Below are 22,903 nucleotides of genomic sequence, written 5' to 3' on the forward strand. Positions count from 1 at the left end.
ACTTGCTGACAAGAATACTGTGGGAGACCGTGTCAAAAGCTTTGCTAAAGTCAAGAAACAATACATCCACTGCTTTCCCTTCATCCACAGAACCAGTAATCTCATCATAAAAGGCAATTAGATTAGTCAGGCATGACCTTCCCTTGGTGAATCCATGCTGGCTGTTCCTGATCACTTTCCTCTCATGCAAGTGCTTCAGGATTGATTCTTTGAGGACCTGCTCCATGATTTTTCCAGGGACTGAGGTGAGGCTGACTGGCCTGTAGTTCCCAGGATCTTCCTTCTTCCCTTTTTTAAAGATTGGCACTACATTAGCCTTTTTCCAGTCATCCGGGACTTCCCCCGTTCGCCACGAGTTTTCAAAGATAATGGCCAATGGCTCTGCAATCACAGCCGCCAATTCCTTCAGCACTCTCGGATGCAACTCGTCCGGCCCCATGGACTTGTGCACGTCCAGCTTTTCTAAATAGTCCCTAACCACCTCTATCTCCACAGAGGGCTGGCCATCTCTTCCCCATTTTGCGATGCCCAGCGCAGCAGTCTGGGAGCTGACCTTGTTCGTGAAAACAGAGGCAAAAAAAGCATTGAGTACATTAGCTTTTTCCACATCCTCTGTCACTAGGTTGCCTCCCTCATTCAGTAAGGGGCCCACACTTTCCTTGGCTTTCTTCTTGTTGCCAACATACCTGAAGAAGCCCTTCTTGTTACTCTTGACATCTCTGGCTAGCTGCAGCTCTAGGTGCGATTTGGCCCTCCTGATATCATTCCTACATGCCCGAGCAATATTTTTATACTCTTCCCTGGTCATATGTCCAACCTTCCACTTCTTGTAAGCCTCTTTTTTATGTTTAAGATCCGCTAGGATTTCACCATTAAGCCAAGCTGGTCTATGGAAGAACAATGCTGAATAAAGCAGCTTTATGTATGGTTTAACAGATGGTACAGAGAACAAGGGAACTAGCCGGTAACTGGATTGGCTGGCTATATGGATACTTAGGGCAGCTTGCTATTGGATAAGTACGCTGAAGAAAGGATGTATAAAAGCCTGTGTAACTTCCTGCTCTGTGTGCAGGATTTGAGATTCTATTCTCCCTGTACCTTGTTGCAGCTGCAAATAAACTTTTCTGCTTCTCCACCCCGTTGTGATTATTGGGTGACGCACACCGGGCAACAAACCTTGCTGTTGTTCACCTCTGGCACTGGGTGCCGGCAACAATGAGAGAGAGTCACTTTCATCTCTTTGTATCACTGTCTCCGTGTCCATGCCTCTAAGTAGAGGCAGGGCAGACCTCTATCAATAAAACAGCACCTCACCCTTTGGCCTTTCTGTGGCAGCAAATATTACATCAGATATCTGGCTGGTGTGATCATTCTCCCTGAATGTTTGGGCATCTTTGCCTGTGTCTAGACTTGACCCTCTGTTGGCTCTTCCCTCACATTTTGTGTAAACAAGGGCACTTTCATCCCTGCTTAAAAGCTGTGGGGTCATTAAAACCTTGACATATTCCAGACATGCAAACTTCCCTGCAATGGACAGGTTCCTTACTGGTGTAATTATGAGATAGCTTTAACATGAGGCTGCCTGAGGCCTTGGCAGGGCTGTTCAAGAGAATCCCACTCCTTCTTGACACTAGGAACACCTGAACCACAATGTCTCAGTACTTTTAAGATGCTGTATTGCGTAAGAGAGAGCTAGAACATGCTCTCCAGGGCGTTCTCTTATCTCTTTCTTGCCACATGCAGTAATAGCCCGAGATGGTGGTGAGGATCGTTCACCTTGATCTCCAGCCGCTCCTGTCATGGGGTTTTCTACTCACTGCTGGAACGCCTCCTTCTGACTGCATCCGGGGATTAGCTCTGCCAGGCCAATGCCCCTTCCTTTGGTAGCACTCATCACTCTCTCAGGACTTGGCTACTGTCACTTCGTGGCTTGGCCCTCCAGCTAGGTCACTGTAGCTCCCCCTTCCAGAGGATCATGTGCATCAAAGTCTCTCCAGACCCACTGTTCCAGGCACTCTTTTTTCCACTGCTCCTTTAACAGTCCCACTTCTCCAGTGTCTGGGAGGGGAACCTAGGGCCTCCCTCTATACTTTTTTCCAGCCTAGAGCAGTCAAGGTCTGCCCAGTCCTCTCCCTTACTGCTGTATCCCTGGGCTATTTCCTACCTTGCCTTCTCTTACCCTAACAGTGACCGCAGTTTCTCTCTCAGCAGCCTCCTTCTACAGTCAGCTGCTGGGCTTTATACAGACTCCTCCTGCTCCTGTCCACCTGAGCTTCCTCTTTAATTAGTCCTCCTTGCTCCCTGGGTCCTCCTCCAGATGCAGCTGGTCTGACCTGGTCCCCTTAACTCGCTAAGGCCTTGTATGGCGTGGGCACCACATCACAGCTCCACACAGAGGTTCTGGAGCTGAGCGTTGTTTCTCTGACCTGCCAAGCTTTATGAAACCCAAATCTGTCTGAATTCTGATGGACAGCATATGGAGACACATTACACAGACTGCTAAAGAGGGGTTTGCTCTAGCCAGTTGTGCCAGGGAAATTTCCTGTTCGTCAAGTTCAGTATCCTCATTGGGTGGATCCAATGTTTTATCTAGTGGGAAAGAGCATGTACTGACAGGTCCTTCAGGCAGAGCTGTTGCTCAACAGTAAAAATTCTCCATCAAAGGCTCCATCTTGTATCGTCTGTTTTACTACAAGTGAGTGGGGTAAACACCAGTTAAGTCTTTTCCCCACAGGGATAACACACTAATCTAGGGTTCTGATTTGAGGACAAGCCAGACCTAACATAAGCATTGCATTCCTTTTCAGGCAACAAGGCAGGAACTTCTCTATGTTTCCTCTGATTCTGTTGAATTGTGAAGGCTTTTGAATATTGGTCAAGTTGGTCCCAAGTTGCTGTCAGTAGCCATGGCAGATTTGTCATTCAATATCATGGATATAATCTTAATATCCGTTAAGTCCTGCTTTCTACACTGCTGGATTTTCTGCCTCTGAGTTGAGGTGGGTGTCTCCACTCAGGTCTGAAGTTTCTCTGGTTGGCAGCCTGAGTCCAAATTGCTGGGACTCTTGATTAGGAGCATAAAGATGAGAGCTAAAAGATCTTATTGAAAAGTTGGAGTTTTTGATCTGTCCAGTTTATGAATTGAATGAGATTCCCCATCTGAGCAGCTCTGAGGTGGGTGGACCTAACAAGGTCTTACTTGACAGTTAATTTAGAGCAGTATTTCTCAATGGGTGGGTCCCATCCCCCAGGAAGAGTCACAAAAGGCAATCAGGAGGGTCATGAGGCATTGAAAACTGTGTTACAATCTAAAGCAAAGAAAATCTCACTCCCCCTCTCCCTGCACATACTTACCCTTCAAGATCAAATATTCCTGGTCCACCACTCCAGACACACACACACAAATCAATTCTGTTGCCTTATGACTGCTATCATGGATATCGTTTTACACTTAATTTTACAGTAAAAGTTGTTGGGGGAGAGAGAGGTGTAAACAACTTTGACTTTGTAGAAGTGGTCGCCAGTCTGAAGAGGGTAAGAAACACTAAGTTGGGTTGGACTTTCCTGCTTTTCCCCTCTAAAATGAAGCTATTTTCAGCGCAGCGTCCCAGCCTCGAGGTTTGGTCTACATTCAAACTTGAACTGGCCTAGCTATGTCAGTTGGGGTGTGGAAAAGCCCACACACCCCTGGAACATAGCCCTGCCGACAAAACCCCCAGTGAGATGCAGCTATGCCAAGAGAAGAGGGCTTTAGTCGGTGCAGCTAATGTCATTTGGGGGGGGGGTGTTCCTGCACCAGCAGCTGAGCTCCTTCTGTCAGTTTTTGCCACATCTAGGCTAGAGGGCTATGCTGACATAACTGTGATGGCATAGGCGTGGTAACCGCTGGTGGTAACAAACCCCCAGGGGAGGGGTGGGTCCTTCATCCCTCTTCTCTTACCAGGACTGCACTGGGGTGGGGCCAAGCTGGGCAGCAGTATCCCTCCAGGTGTTGTGGTGACCCCTCCAGCTGTTGCCATAGGGACCACATCACAAAGCATCTCTGGGTGAAATCACACTGGGGACAGGTCAGGTGGGTGTGGCCATGGGCGGAGCCTCAGTATAAATGAGGGGGGAGCATCCCCAGTTCTGTGCCTGTTGGCTCGGTGGTGTGGAGGGAGCAGCAGGGTCTTGGGTTTCTTGAGACCCAAGGGCTACAGAGGGAGCAGGGTTAGTGAGTACAGCTCAGAGAGACCTTCTGTGGGTAAGTGCCTGAGCCAGGGGATTCCAGAAGGGGCCATGTGAATTAGCGGCTATTTACTGAGAAGGGCAGAGGTTTGGGACTGGGGGGTGCAGGTTTGGGGGACGTTCCATGACAGGGCACACAGGCAGGCCTGGTGTGTTGGACAATGGACCATTGGGTTTGAGCAATGTCTGTAGAGCAGAGAAAGATCTAACTCAAATCCAGAGCCAACTCCTCAAACCTTCACGTGTTTGAAATCTGAACCTAGATCCAGATTTCACAATTACCCTTCTTTTTATAATGGACCAAACCCTATCCTCCGATCCAAACAACCCCTGAACTTGGGGGGCAGACATGGAAATCTGGATCCAGATTTGAATTCTGTGGCTTGAGTCCATCTCTACTAGACGAGGGGCTTGGGTCAAGGAGAGGAGGTGGGGGAAAGAGTGGGGAGGGGAGGACAAACTCTGAGTCTGTAACCAGCCCCACAGTTGGCAGCTGTGTAGGGCAGAAAGAAAATCTCAGATCCAGGTCCATTCCCTCCCCAGAATTTGGATTAAGCTAATTCTAGGAGTGGGTTTTCCAAGTGAATTTGTATCTAGGGGGTCTGTCCTGGGGCTTATTTACACATGGTTCTGATTTTTTAAAATCATTTAATAATTATGATACTTATTAGTTACGGGTCAAAACATTTGAAAAGAGAAAATCCATAGGCTCGATGGGCAACAGTGGTTTGTTCAAAACAAGATATCCTGATGGAGAAAAACATAAGGAAAAAATGATACAGCATCTCAGTCTTTCAGTAGTAATCATTGTCAGTAATTATCTATAACTGTCATCACACGGGATGGCAGGAGAATGATTCACTAAGGGCCCAACTGTGAAAATTTTACACACCTTGGGGTGTATTCCCACAGCTGAGTAGTCCTGCTGAAGTCAGTGGGTTTACTTGAGTGAGTAAATGGCCATCATTAGTGGATGGGTGTGTTGCATGTTTGAAATAATGATTTGTGATTGTCAAATAACAGGGGCAAATGGAATTACTTAATAAAAGATTAATGCAGCACTATACAGAACGCAGAAAGAAGATATACTCTACCACACCCAGTAGATGGCAACGAGAAGATAGTTTGGGCCTTTCCTCTGTGTCTAGTGGAATACTGACAGTGTTCATTCACAAATTAGCTATCTAACCGTCTTTCCTTTTCTAGGGTGCGAGCTAAAGATACTTCTTTTTGGAGGGAAAAATACCTTCCTGTGATTAATTTTACCATGTGTTCTAATTACTCATGTTCCTCAGTTTACCTGATTGATGAGCAAAAAGGAATCTCTAACCAAGTCATGAATAACAGCTGTGACAACTGAGAGTTCTTAATGAGTTAAAAACATCTTTCAGTGGGTCATTATCTCATCCATTACAGAATCCATCTGCAATAAGAATAACCTCTTCTCAATCACAGAACATAACTGGATCCTAAGTACCCTTATCAATTTCCCATAACATACTTCTGTAGACACCTTTCATTCATTTTGAGGGGGTCCCTTCCCTGGGTGTCTGGGCTATATTAGTAAGGTCAGGGTAAAAGATTGCACACATTCCATCTGTGACCAGGGTGGGGGCCAACTGAGGTTACCCAATTAGGGCGAACCGCAAAGAATGGGGCAGATAATCCCCAAAACTGGTGGATATTTTCAATACTTAGATTTACCAAGACAGCATAAAACAGCTTCTTTATTACCTCCCTGGTTGTCCAGAAACCAACAACACAGTTCCCTTAAAGTAACCCAGCCTCAGGCCTCAATCCAGGTACCCAAGTCAAATATGATGAATATTTCTGAAAATCTTATTTCATCATGTAAAAGAAAAGGTTCTACCAATCCCGAAGGATTGGACACATCACCTCCCAAGTTCATGAATGTTCCGGATCTTACCCAAATACACGCTACGGCCAGTTCTCATTAACTAAACCAAAATTTATTAAAAAGAAAAGAGAGCGTGGTTAAAAGATCAATATCTGTACAGACATGAGTTCAATTCTTAAGATTCAGATTCATAGCAGAGATGAGCTTTGTAGTTGCAAGGAGTTCTAGAAATAGTTCATAGGTTATAATCCAATGTCCAATATCATTGCGGGGCGTTCTAGCATAGGACTGGGGTCTCAGTCCTTACGGCTTAAGCTTCCCCTCTATGAAGCCTCAAGCAGATCTGAGATAAACAGGATCAGGACTCAAGGTCTACAATTTCAGGTCTTCTTTGACAAGTTGGATCCCTCAGGGAACAATAGGTCCTCATTTCTTAAGCATTGTTGTTAATTATTCACACAGATTAACACAAGGCAATTTAGCCATCAGGCAGTCATATGTAAATGCACAAAAACCCAAACGTTTTCTCTGCACATGTCTTTAAAGGTTGGCTTTGGGTTAGTTAGCCTGCAAGCTGTTTAACCCTTTCTGGCCATAAGTTATATTTTGTGTAAGATTTGTTGCGATGATATAATAGTGATAGCAATAATGGTTTGCATGATATTTTAATTAGACAATGTCACACCATCATTTTTCCTTCACCCATTAGATTCAATTGAAGGACAAAGAAGATTTTAGTTTCCGTATGTATAGGGCAATAAATATAGAGGTGCACAAAATAAAAAGGCTTTTGATTAGTATATAAAAGAATTATGAGAGTTTAACATACAAAATCATAAAAATTATATACATAAATACATATTAACATACATAAATCGTGATATTTGCTAACAGATGGATGGAAGGGTGAATTGGATGGGTTGATTGGATGGGATAATTGGATGGATGGGGTGATTGGATGGATTAAATTAGAGAGATGGATGGGTAGGAATAGAAGTGATTCCTAGGCTTGGTATACAGCCAGTATCCCCTCCCATGTTCACAGCAGGATCAGGGCGCGTCTCCAAGGAGAGACGGGAGCTATTGGTTGCCTGTTTCTTCTCAGTGCTGAGGATCCATGTGGGTGACTCAGTGGGAAGCAGCAGGGGAAATCTATTCTTGCCCTGATGCCCTGTCAATGTGCCTTAGCCCCACCCTGGATGGACCCCTCTAGGGGCAAGAGGGGTGTTCTGTCTCTGCACTGCCTTGCGGGGTGGGGGAACAATCGGTGTCAGTTGTGATCATGGTTCTTGTGTCATGAGCTCCTGCCCACTCCAAACTGGCCTGAGCGCATAATGCATTTGGGGGTGTTTGGATCTGGGTTTCTGGTTTGATCCATTACAGAGAAAGGGGAAAACCATGAAACTTGGAGCCAGATCCCAGTTTGGATCCCAAACTTCTCCAGCATTCAGGTGCACAGGTCAGGGGCACTGGCTCAAGCCCATCTGTAATTATTCCCCTTTGTGATATGCAGAGAAACTCTCTGAACTCACCACTAGCCACTGCTACTGATCAAGTATCTATTTGTACGGCATGTGGAGTGGAAGAGCAGGAATGGCTGACACAGTGGGACAGCCCAGTGGAGGTAAGAGGAACCACTCCAAGAAGTGACATCAGAAGGGGTTGGGGCAGGAAGCAGGGTCTCTCCTGTTTGTTCCCCAGCGGGTTTAGGGATACCCTCTGGATCCCATTTCAGAGGCAGGGCCCTGTGTGTGCCAGGAATTGGGGTCCCTGCTACACAATCGCTGCCACGAGTCTTGGCTTTCGCCACAAAACACTTGGTTTCTAGCACGTATAATAGAATGATAGAAGATCAGGGTCGGAAGAGACCTAGAATCATAGAATATCAGGGTTGGAAGGGACCTCAGGAGGTCATCTAGTCCAACCCCCTGCTCAAAAGCAGGACCCATACCCAATTAAATCATCCCAGCCAGGACTTTGTCAAGCCTGACCTTAAAAACGTCTAAGGAAGGAGATTCCACCACCTCCCTAGGTAACGCATTCCAGTGCTTCACCACCCTCCTAGTGAAAAAGTTTTTCCTAATATCCAGCCTGAACCTCCCCCACTGCAACTTGAGACCATTACTCCTTGTCCTGTCCTCTTCCACCACTGAGAATAGTCTAGATCCATCCTCTCTGGAACCACCTCTCAGGTAGTTGAAAGCAGCTATCAAACCCCCCCTCATTCTTCTCTTCTGCAGACTAAACAATCCCAGTTCCCTCAGCCTCTCCTCATAACTCATGTGTTCCAGACCCCTAATCATTTTTGTTGCCCTTTGCTGGACTCTCTCCAATTTATCCACATCCTTCTTGTAGTGTGGGGCCCAAAACTGGACACAGTATTCCAGATGAGGCCTCACCAATGTCGAATAGAGGGGGACGATCACGTCCCTCAATCTGCTGACAATGTTCCTACTAATACAGCCCAATATGCCATTGGCCTTCTTGGCAATAAGGGCACAATGCTGACTCATATCCAGCTTGTTGTCCACTGTAATCCCCAGGTCCTTTTCTGCAGAACTGCTGCTTAGCCAGTCGGTCCCCAGCCTGTAGCGGTGCATGGGATTCTTCCTTCCTAAGTGCAGGACTCTGCACTTGTCCTTGTTGAACCTCATCAGATTTCTTTTGGCCCAATCCCCCAATTTGTCTAGGTCACTCTGGACCCTATCCCTACCCCACATAGTATCTACCTCTTGCCCTAGCTTAGTGTCATCTGCGAACTTGCTGAGGGTGCAACTCATCCCATCATCCAGATCATTAATAAAGATGTTGAACAAAACTGACCCCAGGATTGACCCCGGGACACTCCACTTAATACCAGCTGCCAACTAGACATCGAGCCATTGATCACTACCCGTTCAGCCTGACAATCTAGCCAGCTTTCTATCCACCTTATAGTCCATTCATCCAATCCATACTTTTTTAACTTTCTGGCAAGAATACTGTGGGAGACCATATCAAAAACTTTGCTAAAGTCAAGATATGGGTGCAAAGGAACCTTGGAAGCATCCGTCCTCTCTTGCCCTTGACAAGGGCATCGTGTGCACTGCAGGCCCTGCTCCCCAACCCCATGGAGCGGCCTCTGCCCAGCCCAGGGACACCCAGCGACCAAGGCAGGAGAATTTCCAACCGCCCAAAGCAGCTCCCAGAGCCTACCAGCATCCCTGAAGGTGGGATCTGGCCCTGGGTGTCTGGTTGGGGAGGGGAGTGAGGGAGGAATCAAGTCAGACTCACTCCTGGGCTTTAGCTGTTTGAGGGGAACCAAACCCAAGCCAAGTGCAGGGTCACTTTGGGTCCAGGTCCCATTTAACCCAGAGCTGGGGCAGTCTGAGGGCAAGTCACCCTCCAGGCATATCTCTAGCTGATAGGCTGAGTGATGCTGAGCTGAGATCTCAGGGCCAGGGGCTGGGGTGCTCAGGGCCTGCCTGTTGGTTACCAGGGTAATGCTGGCCCCTTCCCAGCCCCCTGCAGCTCTGGGGTAATATCCACCTGCATGCCTCGTGTCAACGCTCTGCAGGTCTGCACCATTGGATCTCCAACCTCCTGTGGCTGGCAGATGAGGGAGACCACAAGGACATTGTGGCACGCATCATGCAGGCAGCCAGGGTCCAGCCAGCTGCTGTGGCCTCCCTCCTAGTCCAGATCCTCCAGCAGGATGAGGTAAAGCAGCTCCTTTAGTGACACACTGGCCTGTCTGTCTCCATGTGGCTGGCCAGCTGACCTACAGCAAAAGCTAATGCCCCCAAGCACTGTGTGTCTCACCAGGACACTTCCTGCTCTACCTTGTGTTGCTGTGAATAGTTAAAAAGTGCTTGTCCTCCCCAGAGGTGGCTGCACTTCAGTGGCAGGTGAAGTGACCCCTACAGACGAGGACCAAACGCTGCTCCCCTCCATGCTGTTGGAGCCAGTGGGCTGCTGACATCAGAAGAGTTGGGATTGTCCCTGTGTTTGGAAATCACTTTGAGTCCCCCCCATGGAAGGAGCTTTAGAAACAAAGGGCCACATCCTGCTCCAGGTTCCAGCCACTCAATCTGGAGTGACTCCATGCACTTCAGTGGGGCTACTCTGGATTCACACCAGCATCACAGGCAGCAGACAGTGGCCAAAGGGGTTAATTTGAATGCGGGTGCAATATCCCCCAAGCTCCTCATGGTCCATCAGAGCCAGGTGTTGGGCAGTCAGGGCCCGACCCTGATCCCTGCTATGCAGGGGAATCTGTAGGGACTCCCCAGAGGTCCCTGGTGTAAGTGGGAGCTGAATCCAGCCCAGCTTCACACATGCCTCCATTTCCTGGCCTGACTGGAGCCCTGCAGGTGTCCCTGGGAGCTGGCTCCATGCCCCAAGCCACAGGCCACTTTCCACTGACCTTCTCCCCACCCTTGGGCTCTCCGCTCCAGGTGTCTGTCAGGCAGAAGGTGGCGGCATACGAAGGCCTCAGGACCATGCTGCTGGAGCAGGAGATGGAGGCAGGACTCATCGGCAGCCTCATTGCTGTGGCCTCCCAGCAGATGAGGGCAGCTCCAGAGGTGAGTGACTCTCCCAGGGCAGCTACAGGGGATTCCCGCGGTGAAAGCTTCCCTCCGTGGGTCTGGGGGAGCCAAGCCCCAGGCCCCGCGTGGGATACAGGCCTCTGGAGAGGGCTCCCAGCTCCCTCAGCGAGAGTCACCCGTATGGATCCTACCAGGAGATGCGCCATGCTAGGCACAGAGGCCAGAAGAGGGGGCAGCCCACAGCTCCCCCGAGAACCTCCCCTGGGCCAGAGACTCCTTCAGGAGACACAGAGTGAGCGGGTCCAGCGCCAGTGGGGTCGTGCCAGGCTCCCATTTGGGCTGAGCGGGTTCAGTGCCATTGGGCTCCGTGGGGTCGTGCCCTGTTACACCAGCTCCGCTCACCCACAGGATCAGGTTCAGGGCAAAGTGCCTCTGCCCAGAGGAAAAGCCTAGGAGTTTGCTTGGAAGAGCCAAACCCCCTGCTCCAAAGAGACGTCTGACCAGGACCTCCTGTCTGGGGTGGGGCCTCTCCAGGGCACATGCTGGGCTAGGGCTGAGATTTTCAAAGCCCCCTAGGGGTTTTAGACTCACAAGTCCCATTGGGTTTAGAGGAGCTGTATGTAAATCTCCTTGGTGGCTCTTGGCCTGAGACGCTGCACAAATCCCAATGGTGGCTTCAGACAGGCTGGAAGAAGGGCACTTACAGGGCTGCATGTCGGGGTGCTCTGGCCCAGTGGGCCAGCTTCACTGAAGGGAGAAGGCAAGGTGGGAGGTCACCCAGGAAGAGAAGGGGACCCATCCTAAGCAGAGGCCATGCCAAATATTCTCCACCTTGCGGAGTCAGTACCTCTCATGGTGTTCGGAGAATGCCCCCCTAGTACCTGAGCCCCTGCCACCTCAGCCAGGGCACATCCCCCCTTGGGGCTGGTGCCCTTATGCCCCCACAACTCTGATTGACTAATGGGCTCTGCTGTTCATTCCACAGGAGGCCTTGAGTGAGCTCCAGGCGGCTGCCAGTGACACCTTGGCCGCCCTCGCTGGCTGCTGCTTCAGCCCGGTGATGCGGGAGCTCCAGAAACACCTGAGGCCCTTTGTGCTGCCAGCAGAGTTCACCCTCCTCACCCTGGGCAAGGTCATAGCTGCCAGCGGTACGGGACCGCCCTGTCCCCTGCATGGGCCCAGTGCTTCGGGGCTGCTCGCACCCTGCAGTGTCCCTGGGCCTGCGATTGGCTGAGAGCCGGTCCCCTCCATCTCCGATTGGCTGATTGGGTCTTCTCTCTGTGCAGTGTACCGGTGTGTCCCCTTCCTGGGCATCACCCTGACCACCATGCAGACCGTGATGCGAGGGATAGATGACAGCAGGAGACGAGGGGCCTTCTGCACTGGTGAGGGGACCACTTGGGGCAACCCTTTGTTCTAGATGGTGGGTAGAGATGGAGCTGGTCCGGCCCCGGATCCCAGCACCCCATGACCAGGATGTGTGTGTTCCCACATCGAAGCCGGAGCGGGACCCCGATTTAGCAGATTGAACCATCTTTATAAAGACCAAACCCTAGGATCTGAACAGCCCTGGACTCTGGGTGTGTAACCCTGATTTAGACCCCAGCGTTGCCTCTTGACCCCGTCTCTAGTCTATGGAGGCGGAGGAAGTGGAGGGAGAATATGGTCTGGATGCCTGGGTTCTTCTCCCTGCCGGGGGAAGGGGGCACTGGCAGGTTAATTCATTAGGCAGGGAGGTGCTCCAGTTACTATGATGGTGGGAGCCATAGAAACGCCTGTACATGGAAGGCAGTTTTTAGCAGAGGTCTTGGTTCCCTCCAGTGTCTTGGGGAAAGGGTGTGTAGGTGCTGGATCTGGGCGCACTGACAGGGCATCATCATTGGCTCCATGGCCTCAGGTCCAGGCCTTGTCTCTGTCATGCCTGCTGACTGCAGGGACTCATGTCATGCCCTGAGGACCCTCTTAGGGTTGCCAGTTTGGTTGAACATATTCCTGGAGGTTTCGTCACATGACATAAGAGCTGGCAACCCTAGGTCACTATCTGCAGAGACCCATGTGTCCTGGCCCTGCGGCATGAACCCCAGAGGGGGCAGAGTCTGCAGCATGAATCCCACAGGGCAGGAGGCGGAGTCTGCAGCATGAGCCCCGGGGCACAGGGGGCTACGCGGGAATAGACCCCTGCAGAGACTGAAGTTACTGAGTGTAGCAGAGTTTGAGCTGGTCTGTAATGAACCATGTCTCAGCTCTGGACTGAGCTGCCCTTTGCCCCCCACCCCTCATAGCCCTGGAGTGCATGTGTGGGGCAATCAGCACGTACCTGAGGAGCTGGGAGAGGAGCACCTATCCACAAATCACGCTCCAGCGCTTCTCTGCATACCTGCTTCCCATGTACCAGTACCTCATCAGCGTCTGGCTGCCCAGCGAGGACATGGAGGTGAGGGGCTCGGACAGGCGCTGTGACCACGGCTCACTCGCTCTGCATCTCCCCCACAAGCCCTTTTGCCCCGGCCCCTTTGTAAGGAGCAGACCCCAGGGTGGAAATCTCTCCTGTCTTGGGGTGGGTAATGTCACTGGATGCTAGGGGCTGTGGGGGTGGAGGACTGAGCAATAGGCTAAGAGCCAGGATTCCTTGGCCAATGTCCATGCAAATCTAGAGGCCAAACCGGTCTCCCTGTGCCTCAGGCTGGTCCCTACCCCTCTCGGTGCCTCAGCCAGTGCTGGAAGGAGAAGTACTGGATCCAGTGAGTAGCGCTGAGTGACTGAGCCGCAGGGGACCGAGCCGGCAGTCACCCCGTACTCGTCTCTTGACAGGTCAAACTGGCTGTCCTCAAGGCCCTGGGGCCAATGCTGAACATCCTGCTGCCCAGGAAGGATCTGCAAAACCAGATCTACGGGGACATCCCCCTGCTCCTGGCTCAGTACAGGGAGAACATTGAGGCCTTTTACATAACCAAGGTGAGGAGGTGGGGGCGTTCCCTGCAGGGTCCATGGACTATGGCAGCCCCCTGCAGGCTCCATGGGTCAGCAAGTGAGCTGTCAGATCAGCTGCAGTATGTTGGAGGGGGTTCCCAGGGCTGGGAAGGGGTCCCAGGTCTCCACCACATGCCTTCGCGAAAACACCAACCCCGCTCCTGGAGTTAACCCCTGGAACAACCACCACAAATAACAACAGCACAACACTGTTCTCTGACCCAGGCAAAACCCGGAGCAGACCCAGGCCAGGACCCCCAGTAGGGGTTACACAGCACAGATTACAGCAAAGCAGCTGTCCCTCCCGGCACGCCTGGCTTGACACACACAGACTCTCTCCCCCTTGGGTCAGCCCAGCTGGTCTGTGCTCTGGGTGGTGCTGGCAGGCTGGGTGAGCTCAGCGTGGTGGGTCGGTTACTGGTCTCAGCTCCGGTCTGCTGAAGGCTGAGAGTTTACAAAAATTCCTTTTTGCCGCCAGCCAGTTCTCCTGCCAGCAGCTCCCGCCCTGCCCCAGCTCAGGGCTCCTGTCCTGCTGCTGCTTTGTTTTCTAGCCAAATTTCCCAGGCTGCCCCACACCATTTGTTCAACCTCCCTCCCACCCAGTTAATTCTGTGTGTTTGAGTGGCACTCCCCCCAGCCAATCAGGTTTGTGCAAAGTAGCTGGGGCGTGGGGAAGGGAAGGAGATCTCTCAAGTGTGCATAGCACACACCTAGCCAGCACCCAGGCTGCAAAGCACTGATGGGTCTTGCTGTGTGGGGAAGGGCTGGCTGAGAGACTGATTCTGGACCAGGATCCAGAACTCCAGCAGTCCATGTGTCAGGGCTGCTCAGATCTGGGGCTCTGGCAGCCCAGGGGCCCAATTCCCCAATCTCACCCATGTCAGGCACAAGTGACTCCATCATGGCCAGTGAGCTGCTGCACCAGGGTCAGCGCAGAATCTGGATCTCTGCACTAAGCAGAATTCCCCTCTTCACCTCCCTCCTTTCTCCCCAGAGCCTTCAGCCAGGGGTGAAGCAGACACCTGTGGCTGATGAGTTGATGTCAGTGCAGTGCTTCACTGTGCCGGCTCGGCTTGACATCTCTCCCTGTCTGTTGCAGGTTCTGGGACAGATCTTGCAGGCCTCTTCCTCCAACAACCCAATCCCAGAGGTGCATGTGAAGGCTATCTCCCATACGCTGAGCTACCAGGTATGGGGAAGTGGGGCTGGCATGTTTGTGCTGGGGCCAGCAGATCTCAGGGACCCCAGCAGGCATCCATAGAGTGCACAGTGCTCCCCACCCCCTGTACTGGAGACCTCCCTTTGCCCTCAGCATTCCATACAACGGGAGTTGACAGTGCTCAGCACCTCACAGGATCAGGCCCTTCGTGTCTGTGGGCCCAGTTGTCCTCTCCTGCATGGAGTCCAGGGGCGTTTCTCCTGATTTACCCTGGTAGACGTGAGAGCAGGATCAGGCCCTTTAGTTCCTTCTCAGGGCTCTGGCTGCGTCATACACAGTACGTACTGCAGGGCCTTTGCCATTAATTATTAAGTGTCTGTGATGGTCACATGGCCCAATCCAGTTCTCAGTCCTACTCACAGCCCCATCAGTGTGAATCTGCACTGGAGTCTGAGGAGTTGCAAAATCGGGCCCTGAACCCTTTGGGAGATTCCTGTTTGAGTGAGCAGGCTTCTCCGACCTGTTCCCATGTCCCCGCAGGTCACTTCCAAAGTACAGAGGCCCTATCGGCTCTGCAGGGAGAACCACATGGAGATTTCCCACATCTTCCTGCAACTCGGTAAGGGGGTGGTGATGAGAGGCTGCAGCCCAGACCAGCAGTGTATGGGGTGCCTTGAAGCTCCTGCTGCTGGGTCAGGATCCCTGATTCAGCACAGGAGAGGAGAGCTCATTCCTCACTGCCCATCATTCTGCTTCCTATTCCCTGTAGCCCGTTCCCATCCCTCAGAGCTGTTGGGGATTTTCCATCGAAAACTGGAGATGGGCAGGGGAGATACCCGTGTGGGGATCCTGGCCCTGATGTCAGATGTTATCGCTGCTGAAGGTAGGAGCAGGGGGGCAAAAGCTCAGAGACTTCCCCTTATATCCTGTCAGTGCGAGCGCCTGGTGCAACACGGGGCCCACTATGCAGCTTCGGGGCCTGTGGGTCTGCTTGCAGGGCCCTGGGCATGTCCTGCTCCCTGTAGCAATGGGCAGTCCCCCCGTGCTCCCATGCTGTGCGCCCTAAAGCTCTGCACACTCGACCACTGACAGTGAGTCTGCCTGCACCAGCCATGGCTGGGAACAGGTGTGCGGGTGGTGCCCCTGCCTGGGCCCAGCCTGCAGGGGGCACTCAGGGATGGGGAGGAGGGGAGTGAGGGCAAGTGGGGGAGCCCTCACCAGGCGGCTTTGTTGGTGACACACGGGTACATTGCTCCAGTGAGGCAGGAGGACTCTGTGATCCTGCCGCAGGCCACAAAGAGCTAGTCTGTGGCTCTGGTTTAGTGATGCTGGATGTCTGTCTCTTCCAGTTCCGGGGATGCCCAGCTGGAAACATCTGTGCATCAAATCAGTGAAATCAGTTCTTACTGATGGGAGTCCCAGGGTGAGAGAACGACATTGCTGGGCGCGGGAGAGGTGGGCGGCGCTGGGCGCGGGAGAGGCGGGCAGAGAGTGGGCAGCTCAGGGTGAGATTCTCTGACCCAGCATAAACCTCACAGGCCCCATTCCCCTCCCACCCACACCAGCATCTCTCCATTGACTCAGTGAGTTACTCTTGATTCTTGAATGAGAATCTGGCTCTTTGAGCCGAGGGCAGGGTCCTTAGTTAACTCTAGCTCAGTTCCCCCTCCCCATGCATCGGTGTCAGGGTGGGGCTATAAACTGGCTGCTGGTGAGGCAGCGGGGGCAGGAGGCCTGGGGGCAGGCCACAGGGATCCAAGGGGAGGGGAGCCAAGCCTCAGGCAGGGTTGTGTTCTGGTTATTCTCTTTATTTACACGAACCCAAGGAGAGACCCTGCTGAGTCCTGGCCTTTGTGCGGGAGTCACCTGCTGCCTTCCACCTGTTTGCCTTCCAGCCAAACCCGGCACTGTTCCGGTGAGTGAGGGCACCGGGGCAGGGCTGGTGTGCCTGGCTCCCCACTGAGGCTGGCTTTGAGGAGCTGTCTGTGGTGCTGAAGGCAGCTCCTTAATCATGTGCCCAGGACCATGGGACCAGGAGGGGCTTGGATCTGGGCAAAAGGTTCAGGCCCTGATCCCATGGAAATATGCCCATTGATTCTAGTGGGCTGTGGGTCAGGCTCTCAGTTGGGTTCCCAGGGAAAATCCTGCTCTAGCCCCCTGGGGCAGGGACTCTCTCTGGACTCCTAGTGGCTCAGTGAGGCAGGGTCTGGACCCAAAGGTTCAGGAGTCTCTCCAGTTGACTGCTGTTCTGTAAGCTGTCACAGTCCTTTTGGTGCTGTTCTGAAAAGGGAGCCAGCTGAACCCTAGAGTCCCACTGAATCTTTCCACCATCCTGTGAGACTGGGGCTGGGCTGGAGTGAGTTTTGTGGATCCCTAGAATCTCACCAACCTGTTTAAAACTGTGGATTCCAAGTTTCTCCCTTGATCTGTCTGTAGCTCAACCAGGCCCAAACCCAGTAAAGAATCCAGTCAGTAGGACCCCTACTACTGTCCCAGCTTCTTGAGTTCTTATTGGGTAAGCCTCAGGCCATTTGGTGAAACAGTCCATTGCTACCAGCAGAGACTGCCTTGCCTGCCTCTGTCTCCGGCCAGGGCCCAGCGCATCAATGGCAATTCATTCCACTGGTGCCACCACGAGATACTGCAGCAAAGGGGCTCTCCCAGTTTTAAAGGGACCCTTCTTTGCTATCCACATTGGTCCTGTCACAGCACAGGGGCTGGATTCAATGCCTTCTTGAGGTCCCTTCCAACCTGAGATTTCCATGGCGATTCCTAAGATTTCCTGCACCAATTATCTCCTGTCTGCCTGCATTTTACCCACTAGAAAGTCTCTCTTCACTTGGCTAAGGTTTTTGCAACCCCAGAATGTCCAGCCATTTTGAGACCATGTGTCACGGAGTGTGGGGGAGTCCAGGCCCTGCACCCCTCTTCCTGGGATCCACTGAGACTCTCAGCCAGCCAGTAAAACAGAAGGTTTATTGGACAACAGGAACACAGTCCAAAACAGAGCTTGTGGGTACACCCAGGACCCCTCAGTCAAGTCCTTCTGGGGGAGCAGGGAGCTTAGACCCCAGCCCTGGGGTTCCCTGTGTTCCTCCACCCAGCCCCAAACTGAAACTAACCCCTCCCCCCAGCAGGTTCTCTCCTGCAGCCTGTCTTCACATTCCTGGGCAGAGGTGTTACCTCCCCCTCCTCCTCCTGGCTCAGGTTACAGGCTCTCAGGTCTCCCATCCCCAGGGCACATTCCCAGGTCAACACTCCCCTCTCCCTGCTGCGTCACATCGCCACATCTCTCCCCCCTTCGAGACTGAACTGAGCGGGGTCACTGTGACCAGTGACCTGGGGAAGTTCAGGGCCCCCTCTCCGGGACAGCACATCCGCTATCATGTTGGCACTTCCCTTCACATGGACCATGTCCATGTCATAATCCTGCAGGAGCAGGCTCCATCTCAGGAGTTTGGCGTTGGCTCCTTTCATCTGGTGCAGCCAGGTCAGGGGAGAGTGGTCGGTGTAGACGGTGAAGTGTCGCCCGAAGAGATAGGGCTCTAGTTTCTTGAGGGCCCACACCATGGCCAGGCATTCCTTCTCGATGGCCGCGTAGTGTTGCTCCCGGGGTAGCAACTTCTTGCTCAGGTACACGATGGGGTGTGTCTCCCCAGTCCCGTGTCTGAGGCGTCGGTGAACACCACAAAGGGCTTGTCAAAGTCTGGGTTTGCCAGAACTGGGCCACTGACCAGAGCCTCCTTCAGTACCCGGAAAGCCTCCTGGCACTGCTCGGTCCAGACCACCTTGTCTGGCTTCCCCTTCTTGCATAGCTCAGTGATGGGGGTGGCTATGGCGCTAAAGTGGGGCACAAATCTTCGGTAGTATCCTGCCATCCCAATAAAGGCTTGTACCTGCTTTTTGGTGTGGGGAGCGGGCCAATCTCTGATCACCTCCACCTGGGCTGGTTCCGGCTTTAGGCGGCTGCTCCCCACCCGATGGCCCAGGTAAGATACTTCAGCCATCCCCACCTTGCACTTCTCCACTTTTACAGTCAGCCCAGCCCCCTGGAGTCGGTCCAGCACTTGTCTAACCTGGAACACATGGTCCTCCCAGGTCTGGCTAAAGACACAGATGTCATCAATATACGCCATGACAAAACTCTCCATCCCCCTCAGTAGCTGGTCCACTAGGCGCTGGAAGGTAGGCGGTGCTCCCTTGAGGCCGAAAGGCAGGGTCAGGAACTCATAGAGCCCCAGAGGCGTGATAAAGGCCGATTTCAGCCGTGCATCTGCATCCAGCAGCACTTGCCAGTAGCCCTTTGTAAGGTCCATGGTGGTAAGGTACCGAGCTCCTCCCAGCTCGTCTAGGAGCTCGTCAGGCCTAGGCATGGGGTAGGCATCATAGAATCATAGAATATCGGGGTTGGAAGGGACCTCAGGAGGTCATCTAGTCCAACCCCCTGCTCAAAGCAGGACCGATCCCCGACTAAATCATTCCAGCCAGGGCTTTGTCAAGCCTGACCTTAAAAACTTCTAGGGAAGGAGATTCCACCACCTCCCTAGGTAACGCGTTCCAGTGTTTCACCACCCTCCTAGTGAAAAAGTTTTTCCTAATATCCAACCTAAATCTCCCCCACTGCAACTTGAGACCATTACTCCTTGTTCTGTCATCTTCTACCACTGAGAACAGTCTAGATCCATCCTCTTTAGAACCCCCTTTCAGGTAGTTGAAAGCAGCTATTAAATCCCCCCTCATTCTTCTCTTCTGAAGACTAAACATCCCCAGTTCCGTCAGCCTCTCCTCATAAGTCATGTGTTCCAGTCCCCTAATCATTTGTGTTGCCCTCCGCTGGACTCTTTCCAATTTTTCCACATCCTTCTTGTAGTGTGGGGCCCAAAACTGGACACAGTACTCCAGATGAGGCCTCACCAATGTCGAATATAGGGGAACAAACACATCCCTCGATCTGCTGGCAATGCCCCTACATATACATCCCAAAATGCCATTGGCCTTCTTGGCAACAAGGGCACACTGTTGACTCATATCCAAATTCTCGTCCACTGTAACCCCGAGGTCCTTTTCTGCAGAATTGCTGCCGAGCCATTCGGTCCCTAGTCTGTAGCGATGCATGGGATTCTTCCATCCTAAGTGCAGGACTGTGCACTTGTCCTTGTTGAAGCTCATCAGATTTCTTTTGGCCCAATCCTCCAACTTGTCTAGGTCCCTCTGTATCCTATCCCTACCCTCCAGCATATCTACCACTCCTCCCAGTTTAGTGTCATCTGCAAACTAGCTGAGGGTGCAATCCACACCATCCTCCAGATCATTTATGAAGATTTTGAACAAAACCGGCCCCAGGACCGATCCCTGGGGCACTCCACTTGATACCGGCTGCCAACTAGACATCAAGCCATTGATCACTACCCGTTGAGCCCGATGATCTAGCCAGCTTTCTATCCACCTTATAGTCCATTCATCCAGCCCATACTTCTTTAACTTGCTGGCAAGAATACTGTGGGAGACCATGTCAAAAGCTTTGTTAAAGTCAAGGAACAACACGTCCACTGCTTTCCCTTCATCCACAGAGCCAGTTATCTCGTCAGAGAAGGCAATTAGATTAGTCAGGCATGACTTGCCCTTGGTGAATCCATGCTGAGTGTTCCTGATCACTTTCCTCTCCTCTAAGTGCTTCCGAATTGATTCCTTGAGGACCTGCTCCATGATTTTTCCAGGGACTGAGGTGAGGCTGACTGGCCCGTAGTTCCCAGGATCCTCCTTCTTCCCTTTTTTAAAGATGGGCACTACATTAGCCTTTTTCCAGTCATCTGGGACCTCCCCCAATCGCCATGAGTTTTCAAAGATAATGGCCAATGGCTCTGCAGTCACATCCGCCAACTCCTTTAGCACTCTCGGATGCAACGCATCCGGCCCCATGGACTTGTGCTCATCCAGCTTTTCTAAACAGTCCCAAACCACTTCTTTCTCCACAGAGGGCAGGTCACCTCCTCCCCATGCTGTGCTGCCCAGAGCAGTAGTCTGGGAGCTGACCTTGTTCGTGAAGACAGAGGCAAAACAAGCATTGAGTACATTTGCTTTTTCCACATCCTCTGTCACGAGGTTGCTTCCCTCATTCAGTAAGGGGCCCACACTTTCCTTGACTTTCTTCTTGTTAACATACCTGAAGAAACCCTTCTTGTTACTCTTAACATCTCTTGCTAGCTGCAACTCCAGGTGTGATTTGGCCTTCCTGATTTCACTCCTGCAAGCCCGAGCAATATTTTTATACTCATCCCTGGTCATTTGTCCAATCTTCCACTTCTTGTAAGCTTCTTTTTTGTATTTAAGAGCAGCAAGGATTTCACTGTTAAGCCAAGCTGGTCGCCTGCCATATTTACTATTCTTTCTACACATTGGGATGGTTTGTCCCTGTAACCTCAATAAGGATTCTTTAAAATACAGCCAGCTCTCCTGGACTCCTTTCCCCCTCATGTTATTTTCCCAGGGGGATCTTGCCCATCAGTTCCCTGAGGGAGTCAAAGTCTGCTTTTCTGAAGTCCAGGGTCTGTATTCTGCTTCTCTCCTTTCTTCCTTCTGTTAGGATCCTAAACTCAACCATTTCATGGTCACTGCCTCCCAGGTTCCCATCCACTTTTGCTTCCCCTACTAATTCTCCCCAGTTTGTGAGCAGCAGGTCAAGAAGAGCTCTGCCCCTAGTTGGTTCCTCCAGCACTTGGACCAGGAAATTGTCCTCTGTTTTTTCCAAAAACTTCCTGGATTGCCTGTGCACCGCTGTATTGCTCTTCCAGCAGATATCAGGGTGATTGAAGTCTCCCATGAGAACCAGGGCCCACGATCTAGTAACTTCTGCGAGTTGCCGGAAGAAAGCCTCGTCCACCTCATCCCTCTGGTCTGGTGGTCTATAGTAGACTCCCACCATGACATCACCCTTGTTGCTCACACTTCTAAACTTAATCCAGAGACTCTCAGGTTTTTCTGTAGTTTCATACTTGAGCTCTGAGCGGTCATACTGCTCCCTTACATACAGTGCAACTCCCCCACCTTTTCTGGCCTTCCTGTCCTTCCTGAACAGCTTATATCCATCCATGACAGTACTCCAGTTATGTGAGTTATCCCACCAAGTCTCTGTTATTCCAATCACATCATAATTCCTTGACTAAGCCAGGACTTCCAGTTCTCCCTGCTTGTTTCCCAGGCTTCATGCATTTGTATATAGGCATTTGAGGTAACCTGCTGATCGCCCCTCTTTCTCAGTATGAGGCAGGAGCCCTCCCCTCTCACACGCTCCTGCTCGTGCCTCCTCCCAGTATCCCACTTCCCCACTTACCTCAGAGCTTTGGTCTCCTTCCCCCGGTGAACCTAGTTTAAAGCCCTCCTCACTAGGTTACACTAGGTTAGCCAGCCTGCTTGCGAAGATGCTCTTCCCTGTCTTCGTTAGGTGGAGCCTGTCTCTGCCTAGCACTCCTTCTTGGAACACCATCCCATGGTCAAAGAATCCAAAGCCTTCTCTCCGACACTACCTGCGTAGCCATTCGTTGACTTCCACGATTCGACGGTCTCTACCCAGGCCTTTTCCTTCCACGAGGAGGATGGACGAGAACACCACTTGCACCTCAAACTCCTTTATCCTTCTTCCCAGAGCCACGTAGTCTGCAGTGATCCGCTCAAGGTCATTCTTGGCAGTATCATTGGTGCCCACATGAAGAAGCAGGAACGGGTAGCGATCTGAGGGCTTGCTGAGTCTCAGCAGTCTTTCCGTCACATCGCAAATCTTAACTCCTGGCAAGCAGCAGACTTCTTGGTTTTCCCGGTCGGGGCGGCAGATAGATGACTCAGTCCCACTGAGGAGAGAGTCCCCGACCACCACCACCCACCTCCTTCTCTTGGGAGCGGTGGTTGCACAGATACAGATACAGTGATGGCATTGAGCTTCCGATAGTCCACACAGAACCGGACCGACCCGTCCTTTTTGGAGACCAGCACCACCAGCTGGCAGATGGCTGGATCACCCCCAAAGCCAGCATGTCCTGGATCTCTTTCCAGGTCCTGAGCAGTTTTCCCTGTGACTCGGAAGGGGGAGCATCTTATCGGCAGGTGCGACCCTGTCTGCACCCGGTGGACAGTCAGATTAGTGCGTCCAGGCTGGTTGGAAAACAG

At 51.9% G+C, this 22,903-nt stretch overlaps 1 long non-coding RNA gene across 1 annotated transcript; it reads left to right on the forward strand.

Annotated features, from left to right (window-relative positions):
- The first annotated feature begins 14,309 nt into the window (after positions 1 to 14,309).
- On the forward strand, positions 14,310 to 15,362 carry LOC142069475 (uncharacterized). Its single transcript, XR_012665320.1, has 3 exons — positions 14,310 to 14,510; positions 14,684 to 14,773; positions 15,284 to 15,362. It is a non-coding gene; the product is annotated as an uncharacterized LOC142069475 (long non-coding RNA).
- The last annotated feature ends 7,541 nt before the right edge of the window (positions 15,363 to 22,903 follow it).

This window comes from Caretta caretta, chromosome 17 (genome assembly GCF_965140235.1).
Source record: "Caretta caretta isolate rCarCar2 chromosome 17, rCarCar1.hap1, whole genome shotgun sequence".
NCBI lineage: Eukaryota > Metazoa > Chordata > Testudines > Cheloniidae > Caretta > Caretta caretta.